An 11086-nucleotide genomic window follows, 5' to 3' on the forward strand; every position below is an offset into this window, starting at 1 on the left:
CCCATGATGGGAATGTGATTGCAGGGGGAATTAACACAGTGACTCAAGACTTAAGAAAAAAGGTCCCGGTGTCTTAAAAGGGGCTCCATTGCCCGCCTTGGAGAAGGCACCTACCAGTTGCCCAGACCAGACTTCTGGAGGAGGCCTTGATATGCTGTTGCCTGTCTGCGCAACACAGCATGCAAAAAGACCTCTTTCAGGCACAAAGAAAGACACAAAGCAAGATTCCGAAGAGAATGTGGCTGGGCAGACTTTCTGGCTGCTTAAATGCTGTGGTGTGTGGGCTCATGATTCTCCTCTTCCCACTGCAGGATGAGACTCTGGAAGGGGATAGGGGCCTGGGTAAGAATTATACAATGGTGTAGAGTCAGAGGCACCATGGAGAGGAGCTAGAAGGTAGTTGACTGTGTGGGAATAGTGTACCTACCCAGTAAACCACAGGGCCTCTTGTAGCTTTAGGAGGATCAGATATTTCTGAGGACACCCCATACAGGATCCACTTCAGCATAAGGAGTTCTGAGGGTGCTGGTCTTGGAGATTAGAAACCTCTTGGTGGGGTGGGAGGGTGGATGTTGGGACATTTTCATTCTCTGTGAGTGGCTGTGGGTGTTGGTTATGGTTGTAGTTGTTCCTCGCCGTAGGATAGTAATGACAATAATACTTTCTCTCTGGCATTTGGTTCTGAATGTGCCCTTCATTGCTGGCCAATGCAAAGGTCTCCCTTGCCCAGGGAGATACAGGAACTCCTATCCCACATCACAGTACAGTAGAGGGCGCTGGTGTTCTGTTCCCCATGCAATCCACTTGGACCTTGGGCAAAGGCGTGGCTTGTCTTCCATGGTGAAGGGGATGTGTCAGGCAGTCTATATAGGTCCTATTAGTAGCTGAGCTGTACATCCCTTGATGTCTCTCACCTCAGGACATCCTAATGTGGACCGTGGTGACCTTCTACTAGGCCACTTGAATCTGATCTGCCCTGAGGGGGCAGCATTTACTTTATCCCATAGCCCCTCCCTACCAGACTGTCTCCTTTGCCTGCTGTCAGCCAGGCTATGGGAGGCCACGAAAGCTTTGGCAGGCAGAAACATCATTCTTGGCACAGGTGATGCCATGTCCAGCTGGAGAGTCTAGAGAACAGGAAATATGCACATATGATTCCCACAGTCCTTTACGTAGCCCAGAAGAAGCGGGATTGGTGGAAGATAGATTTGTGCCATTGGGACTAGCCCATGCCACTCATGACTGACTAATCCCAGGATTGAATGATGGCAGCAGGTCCAGAGGTTCCCTCAGTGAGCCTGGCTGGATAAGCTGGGGTCTGGCTGTGGGTAAAAACAGTGTTTGAAAACAAGAGTACCTTGACAAGGCTGACCTCAAGGTCACAAGGAAATAGCAACACCCACAATGTGTCAGCAGCTGTTAGAACAGACTCAATTTTGATGTCATATGTACACTCACAGGCCAGGACTCAGCCAGCCTCATCATGACCAGTCACATGGGGGTAGGGGTATGCTCAGGGGAGCCTCTTTCATTTGAGTGGTACTGATGTGTGGTTCTGATGTGGGTGTTCTTCCTGCTAGTTCCTTTTGCCAAGATACCTCTAGGGCTGCTCTGGTTCCTACCCCTGGGCCACCTACACTGTGGGGTGGAGTGAAGGATGGAACTTCCTACCCAGCAATGTAAGTTCTCTGGGGCCCAAGGGACCCAAGGGATCTCTGAGCTCTGGGTCAGGCTGCAGTGGGTCTTCCATCTCAATCCCACAGAGATTTCCAGCACCATTGGGAAGATTTTTTACATTCATTAAATTTTAACTATATTTGAGAAGAAGGCACATGCCACAGTCTGTTATGTGGAACAGTCAGAGGACACGTTTCAGTAGTTCTCTCTTCCAGAGCATGGTTTCCAGGGATGGAATGCAGGTCATCTTCAGGCATTGCAGCAAATGCCTTTATCCAGTGAGTCATCTTGTGTTTCCCCAACCACACATCCATGTGCCGCTCTTCATTTGTTTGTTCTGCTAACACTTACATGTGTTACTTGGTACCAATTCTGTCGGTGTCCTGTCTTGCTCCACATGCTCATTCATTTCACTTATGACACTACATATGTCTGAGTTCAATGAAGGGCAACTTTCTTTCACACCCCCGTGACTGGGGCCTTTTCTCTCTTCTTTACCTCTTTCTCTTCTCTCCATCCTTTTCCTCTTCTTCTTCAAGTCCCAGATGTCCACCTCTTGGCAAGTCTCAAGTTTTCTCAGTCTGTAAATGGATTGTAAATAACTAAAATAGTAGCAGCTTTGGCATCCTAGGAAATCCAAGCAGCTGTAACAAAATCATGGTAAGCTGTAAGCTGAGTGCTGTGGTAAATATGTGTGTCCTGACTACTAGGGAGGCTGAGGCTGGAGGATTGATGAGCTCAGGAATTCAAAGATAATCTGTTCAATGTGTGGATACTATCTATCTATCTATCTATCTATCTATCTATCTATCTACCTATCTAAAGATAGGAATATGTTTCATATGTATGTGTGTATATATCATGAGCTGTGTGGTTTCTAAACCAAGATTCAGATACCAGCAGATTTGCTATGTGATGTAGGTTAACTCTCTGGTTTAAAGATTTCCCTTTTTGTCCTTCCGGGTAGGAGAGATGCACAGTTGTATTCAGAACCCAGACCCGACAGGCCTGAATCTTAGTATCATTCATCACGTTGGACATCAGTCTTCAACATACAAATATGAGCCATAGAAACTTTCAGAACTTAGGATCCAAAGGCTTCCATTTCAGCCAGCAAGGTTGCCAACAACTGACGCCTCCAACAGCTTCTGTAGATTAAAGGTCACTTAGGATGGATATTTTACAAAAAATTTACCCGTTCTTCTATCCCTGTTCCAAAGCTGTGAGTGTCATTTAAAAAAAAAAAAAGATAACGAGTCCACTATTCCTTCTAGCCTGGGACAGTGCATGTGTGGCCAGAAGAAGTATTCTGGTTTTCTGATGCCCACTGATGTTTGTTCATATTCTAAAGGTTCTGTAGACATGGTGAGACTCACACTTGCATGATTATACTACACTGTAAAGATGTTTAACTGTGCATGTCTGAAAGGCCCAGACATAGCCATTACAAAGGATTGCTGTCCCCTGTCTCCCTGAGTACCTATTCCATGTATTGTTGAGAATTGTTTTCGCTATCCTGGGTTTTTTTTTTTTGTTATGAAGATGAAGTTGAGAATAGCTCTTTCTATCTCTGTAAAGAATTGGGTTGGGATTTTGATGGGGATTGCATTGAATCTGTAGATTGCTTTTAGTAAGATGAACATTTTTTACTACATTAATCCTACAGATCCGTGAACACGGGAGATCTTTCTGTCTTTTGAGGTCTTCAATTTCTTTCTTCAGAGATTTAAAGTTCTTGTCATACAGATTTTTCACTTGCTTGGTTAGAGTTACACCAAGATATTTTATATCCTTTGTGACTACTGTGAAGGGTGTTGTTTCCCTAATTTTTTCTCAGACTATTTATCCTTTGTGTAGAGGAAGGCTACTCATTTGTTTGGGTTAATTTTATCCAGACACTTTGCTGAAGTTGTTTATCATGTGTGAAAGTTCTCTGGTAGAATTTTTGAGGTTGCTTATGTGTATTATCATATCATCTACAAATAGTAATACCTTGATGTCATAGTCAGGGTTTCTATTCCTGCACAAACATCATGACCAAGAAGCAAGTTGGGGAGGAAAGGGTTTATTCAGCTTACTTCTACATTGCTGTTTATCACCAACGGAGGTCAGGGCAGGAACTCACACAGGGCAGGAACTTGGAGACAGGAGCTGATGCAGAGGCCATGGAGGGATGCTGCTCACTGGCTTACTTCCCCTGTCCTGCTCAGCTTGCCTTCTTATAGAACCCTGGATTACCAGCCCAGGGATGGCACCACTCACAATGAGCCCTCCCCCATCAATTACTAATTGAGAAAATGCTTTACAGCTGGATCTCATAGAGGCATTTCCTCAAGGGAGGCTCCTTTCTCTATGGCAACTCCAGCTGTGCCAAGATGACACACAAAACCAGCCAGTACACTTCTTCCTTTCCCATTTGTATCCCCTTGATCTCCTTTAGTTGTCTAATTGCTCTGGCTAGAACTTCAAGCACTATATTGAACAAATAGGGAGAGAGTGGACAGCCTTGTCTTGTCCCTGATTTTAGTGGGATTGCTTCAAGTTTCTCTCCATTTAATTTGATGTTGGTTGCTGGTTTGCTGTATATTGCTTTTATTATGTTTAGGTATTTGCCTTGAGTTCCTGACCTTTTCAAGACTTTTAACACTAAGGGTTTTTTTTATCCACTGCATTGAAGACCATAGGACATCATGAAGCGAGGATTCTTGCATTACTCACGTTGGACACAAGAGGGCAGACAAAGATAACATTCCTCCAGGGCTTAGGCGCTAGTCAGCCTTTGAGCACAGGGAGATGATCACCTGATGCTCCTGCTGGTGTCTAAATGCGGTGCAAGAGTGTCAGCAGGCAGTTTTTAGATTTCAGTAATTAATTGTCTTACATTTGTAGACTTTTACTGTCAAATGATACGTATTCACTCAAATTCACCCATTTACCTCCATAGCTTAGTAGATTGGAATAAAAATTATGCATGTAACCATACCCACTTCAAATATAGAGAATATTTGTTATTTTCTGGCTAAAAAAACATTTCTCTGTGCTCCTTTTCATTAAGCATTGACCTGAGCCCTGTAACCAGGCAACCAACTAACTACTTTCTGGAGCTAAAGTTTAAAATGTTTAAAAATGGAATATAGTTCAGAAACACCAGAGCCTTGACTCCTCTGTCTCAGAAAAGAATCACGTGTGGAAGACTCTGTCCCTGAGCACAATGCCTTTGAGATTCAAATGTCATTGTCCTTTAACTGTGAGTGGACATGCCACCCTGTTACCTACTCACATATTGATACACATCTGAGAGACTTCTGGTTTGGGCTATTTCAAATAAGACTTGGAGCTGGGAGTGGTGGCACATGCCTTTAATCCCAACATTGAGGAGGCAGAGGCAGAGGCAGAAGAAGGCGGATTGGTGAGTTTGGGCTAGCCTGACCTACATAGTGAGTTCCCAAGCAGCCACGGCTGTGTTAGAGAGAGACCTTGTCTCAAAACAAAACAAAACATAAATAAGCAAATGTGATCCATAACTGTGTGATCACATTCACTCGTTTCTTCAGGCTAACACAGAGAGTAGAACCGTTGAGTTATAGGGCACACATCTTTAACTTTGGAGAAAGTGCCAGTTTGCCCCCCACTGCCCAAGCACCATGTGATCATTTTAGCTCTCCTCTAGCCATTGTGTCACTGTATCAGTTGCTCCAAGTCTTTGACAATACTTTTGTTATGGGTCTTAAATCTGATTATATCAAATGGGAGTGTAGTGGTGTGTCATTTCAGATGCTTCCCTGAGCTACACACACACACACACACACACATACACACACACACAATCTTACACACACACGCATACACACAACACACATATACACTCTTCCCAACACACACACACAAAACACACAATACTCTCACACTCACATACTCCCATATACACATACACACTCTCCCAACACTCACACACACATATGTACTCACACGCATATACTCACACACACATATACCCACACATTCATATAGTCTCACACATACTCACATACATATACATATACATACCCACACATGCACTCACATACACACAACACACACATACACACATAACACACATACATTCTCACATACAACACACACTCACATACACACAACACACACACATTTCCTTCAAAACACATACACACTCTCACACACTCATACACACACACACACATACACACACTCACAATTTCTTCATATACAGAAAAATACCACTGGGACTCTCTATTCCACACTTTCTATGGTCTTTGCCATCATCAGTCAGAGTCTCTGAACAGCACTGCAGTAAGTAGCAGAGTACATGGGGACCCTTCTACAGCTGGTGCAGCAGCCCATGGTGTCCAACTAACTAAAGACACTGGCTCTATGACTCTGAGCTTGGAGCCACTGAAAGCCTCTGCACTGGCTGGATTTGTGTGTCAACTTGATACAAGCTGGAGTCACCACAGAGAAAGGACCCTGTCTTGAGGAAATGCCTCCATGAGATCCAGCTGTAAAACATTTTCTCAATTAGTGATCCATGGGGGAGGACTCATTGTGAGTGGTGCCATCCTCAGGCTGGTAGTCCTGAGTTCTATAAGAAGGCAAACTGAGCAAGCTAGGGGAAACAATCCAGTAAGCAGAACCCTTCCATGTCCTCTGCATCAACTCCTGCCTCCAACTTCCTGCTCTGTGTGAATTCCTATCCTGACCTCTGTTGCTGATGAACAGCAATGTATAAGTATAAGCACATTATTCACTTACAAAGGGTAAGTAAATAAACCTTTCCTCCATGTGAAAGGACACATGAGCATGTAGTGGCTGGCCTTACATTGCATAGTTAAGCTCCACTTGTCAGAACTCCCTAGAGAGAAACACACCAAAAACAACTGCTGTATGCTGTAGCTTCATGCCACTCTGAGTACTTGGGCAGATTGGCAGAGTGATGTTAGCTGAGACAGACACACGTGCTGAGGCAAGACCTGTGGAGGACACATGACATTTGGAGGGAGTATAAATAGGGCTCAACAGACTGGGAGAGGAGAGTGAAGCTTGGCTGGGCTTGGTTTGCTTATGGAGCTAGCTATGCATTGCTTGTTGGACTTGCATCTTCGTTGATCTTTGATTTTTGAGAGAGCCGCAGCCTAGATCTGCTCCTGACAAACGTGCTGGTCCAAATCCTTCCTGCCTGGCTCTTCCTGCTAGGTCATGCCATGTGCTGCAATCCTGACACTACAGAGTTGGACCTGCTGATGTATCTGTCAAGTGTTTGCAAGTGGATCAAGCTGCTACTGCTGACCTGTGAACTGAACTGCTGATTTCCTGACAATGCAGATGGGATTTGCACCAAAGAACCATTTCTAAACAGGTCCACTTCTCCCATATCCTGTCTTTCCCACTACCTCTGGTGAGTGGTGGGCTAGAAGGGAGGTTAAGGCATTTAAGAACCATCATTAAAAGTAAGTTTTGAAAAAAATTAAAGTTAGTTTTCAAAGTTAAGCAGATAATAAATAGCTAGAAACAAGCAACATTTGCCTACTCAGATAGACTTTAGATAGAAGGTCTTTTTTAAAAAAAAAAATAGAAAATATAGAAAAATATAGAAAATATCTGGCATCAGATCCTATTACAGATGGTTGTGAGCCATGTGGTTGCTGGGAATTGAACTCAGGACCTCTGGAAGAGCAATCAGTGCTCTTAACTTCTGAGCCATCTCTCCAGCCCTAGATAGAAGATCTTATAACACCTCAGAAGTCTACATAATATGGCATTTAATTTTTTTTTTTTTTACTATTTCCAAATGACTTTATTAATGAGCTGGTGTTTCCATTTTGAGCATACTCTTACAAACACCTTAGGAACCTTCTGCCTGACAGTGTGAGAAGTTAATGGTCTTCAAATTGCTATTCAGCTAGGTGTAAACCTTTACAGTTACCTGGTAGCCGTAGTGATGAGTTACATTATGTTTATAAAATTATATTTCTAATAAACAAAACATGTAAGAATGTTAGTAACATTACCTGATCAATGAGCCTAGGAATTGTATCCCAATGAACCCCCCAACACACTTCATTTTTATATTTTTCTCCTATGGAAGAGAACACACCCCTACAAACTTCTAGGCTAGGTATAAATAACACCTACAAAGCTAAATCCACAGAAACTTATTCATCCTTCTCCTGTGACTCTAAAATTGTCAGATGACGAAGTTGAATGAACCCCTTTGATTTCTTGCTTTTCCTATCATGGAACTGTTAGGGGTTGTTATAGACAGGACACTTTCCAAGGGCTGTTCAGCAGATAACAAGTCACAATATACTTTTCCTTCCTTTTTTTCATCCCAGAGTTTCCTTTATTGGTTAATGATTTAATATTTCTTTTCATTCCTTGTCAGGTTTGACTTGCTAATGATACATCATATTCTGTCAACCCACATTATATGCAATTACTAAAACTGCAGGGAACGAATGTTCTAGAAACTTGGAAATGAGGAAAAGATGAGCCATTACTCTTATCCACTAGAGATGTTATGACATTTAATATGTTTTAATAACAAAAGGTTTCTATGACTGTGAGACATGTCAGCTCCTAGCAGCACCCCCATACTACTTCAAAGAAGATGATGGGTATCGAAGAACCTCCATACAGAGTTTGCTTCAAATGTGGCAAAGCTAGGCATTGGGCAAAAAAACTGCCCTGTTCTTTTTTTTTTTTTTTTTTAATAATTTACTTAACTTTATTTTATGTGCATTGGTGTGAGGTTGTCGGGTCCCTTGGCATTGGAGTTACAGACAGTTGTAAGCTGCCATGTGGGTGCTGGGAATTGAACCTGGGTCCTTTGAAAGAGCAGATGATGCTCTTAACCACTGAGCCATCTCTCCAGCCCCTAGCCCTGTTCTTGACTGTTGACAGTTTGTCCAAGCTGTGGACAAACAGCACACTGGGAAGTCAATTGACTAACTTTGCATAGTCAAGGTAGGCCAGCGCTTCTTCATTCCTGCTTCACAGGTTAGTCTGTCAGATACTCTGGGCCTGTAGGCCAAAGACAGGTGGATGCCCCAGCGTTGCAGAGGAGCCTTGGCTGACTGTCCAGGCAGCCAGCAGTCTCAGTCACTTCTGGAGTTTTGGAAGTGGCTTGCTCTGTACCTCCTGTTTACTTAGGTAATATTTATCCTTCTTACTTCTCTGATGAGGTTGAATAATAGATAGTTAGAATCTCACATAAAGCTTGAGTTGTTTAGGATTTAAGAAAATGGTTTAAGGTCTAAAAAAGATTTTTTTAGATTGGTAATGCAATTTAAAATAGAAAGTGATTAGGTACAGAACTTTGAACTCACTGAGATAAGATATAGATGGAGAACTTTTTCCAAGGTTGCTAAATACAAATGGACTAGACATTGTAAAGGTAATCTTATCAGATAGTTCTTATAATTGTCCTTATTATACTTAGTTTATTTATATTAGAAAAAGAGTCTTTTACTGGACAAAACAAGGGAGGTGTTGGGAAAATCTTTTTGTGCACTGTGTAAAGGTTGTCTTTGTATTATTCAAATGTTGATTTCTGTGCCAACAGAGAGCTGAGTGTTATCCAGACTTGGCATTGTTGTTTTTATGAAGTGTCACCTGTTTCAGTGTGTGTAAACATCTTCTCCATCATGTCCTGATTGGTTTAATAAAGAGCTGATGACTCATGCATTGCCTCTCAAGGTAGCTAGACCAGACCAATGCTATAATTCCCTGAAGTTATAGAACTGAGGACCCCCAGTGCAGGCATGACACCACCCACAATGGGCTGGGCTTTCCCCCATCAATCACTAATTTGAAAAATGCCCTACAGCTAGGTTTTATAAAGGAAAAAGTTTTCAATTGAGATTCCTGTCTTTCGGATGTCTATAGCTTGTGTCAATTTGAAAGGCAGAATCCTCAGGAGGTTTTATTTTATTATTAACATGGTTTTATTATTAACATAGTTCAAGACAAACTCTTGCTATGTAGATCAAGCTGCCTTGCAACTAGATTCTACTGCCTCATGCAGATCGCTGGGTTGCAGACGTGTGCCAGCACACAGCTTATCGCCACGCTCTTAAGTAATCCCAGGCACTACGTGTGAGCAGCACTTAACACTAGTGTCAGGTAGATGAGCCAGGCTTGGGAGAGATAAAGGGGGTTGGGACACAACTGTGCCTTCTACCATTAGCAGTACTACTCTGGTTCTACTCTGAACCAGGCATCCCAGCAGACAATGGTCAGTGAGTAAGGTAGACCATTCCTTACCCTGTGACCCTTGCATGTTGTTTCCCAGGCTCTGAGATCTCCCCTATGGCTTATGTAGGTTGGCCTGGTAGATTGGCCATCCTGTGGGAGGTCAGCAAAGTTCACACTGGACACCTGGAGTGATAGCCATCAAGGGTATATGTCTATGTATATATATGTATATGCATATGTACATGTATATGTATATGCATATGTATATGTATATGTCTATGTATACATTCTAGATACTAAACCTTCTTGAGTAAATTTTTGATAAGAACCCAGAGAACATAAACCTTACCCTAGAAACCAACTGGTTCCCTTGCCTAAAGTGGGGTGCATAGGAAAAGAGAACCTGTGGCTTCTCATTTCAGTAGTGGAATATGGGTCTAAGAACTGTGTGCTTTTGGGCAGGAAACGTATCCAATGTCCTCCTGGAGGGCATAACATTGTTCCTATAGCCAAGGAGGTGACACTCAGAGCTCAGTGACACTATGGTGACATGATCGGTTTCATTATTATCCGAGGGTCAGAAGTAGCTACAGTCACTGGTTCAGCCACAACCCAACGCAGAGGATGGAAATGCCATATCTGTCCTGTTTTGAACTTTGTGCCTGGCACCTTGACCTGCAGGTCCAACTCATGAAAGCCCCTCCACTGGGCAGGTTCCTGAGTGATGAGTGTCTTCAGTCATTGCTGACCCTCCATGGGCTACGGGGCCACCCCATGAGTTTTGGTCATCTCTACTAGTTTACTCCTCCACTGTCCCTTGCCACCAGCCTTTTCAGCCTCTGACTCTCTGACCCAGTCCCTATCCGCTCCCCCTATATGCAGTGTTAGCATGCACACAGAGGAGGAGAAGCAGGAGCCCATAGGCCACAGCATTCAGGAAACTGTTCCAGTGGCATTATTACCTCCTGAATCTGTGTTGCAATGGCTGTAACTGTTTCCCAGCAGGAAGATACGGTAGGCCTTGTCTGTAAGGGAATTTGTACCCACAGAGGTATAGGCAGGCAGCTTGGTGGGGCAGAGCAAAGTGGTAGCTGCAGGAGAGCTTCACTGACTATACAGAAGAGAGCCAGCATTTAGCAGGTGGAAGAAGTCATATTTGCTGAGTTTGTTCAGGTTGTGGTCCCCTGGGAAAGTACAGCAT

The sequence above is a fragment of the Mastomys coucha genome, unplaced genomic scaffold (assembly GCF_008632895.1).
Source record: "Mastomys coucha isolate ucsf_1 unplaced genomic scaffold, UCSF_Mcou_1 pScaffold22, whole genome shotgun sequence".
NCBI classification, from domain to species: domain Eukaryota; kingdom Metazoa; phylum Chordata; class Mammalia; order Rodentia; family Muridae; genus Mastomys; species Mastomys coucha.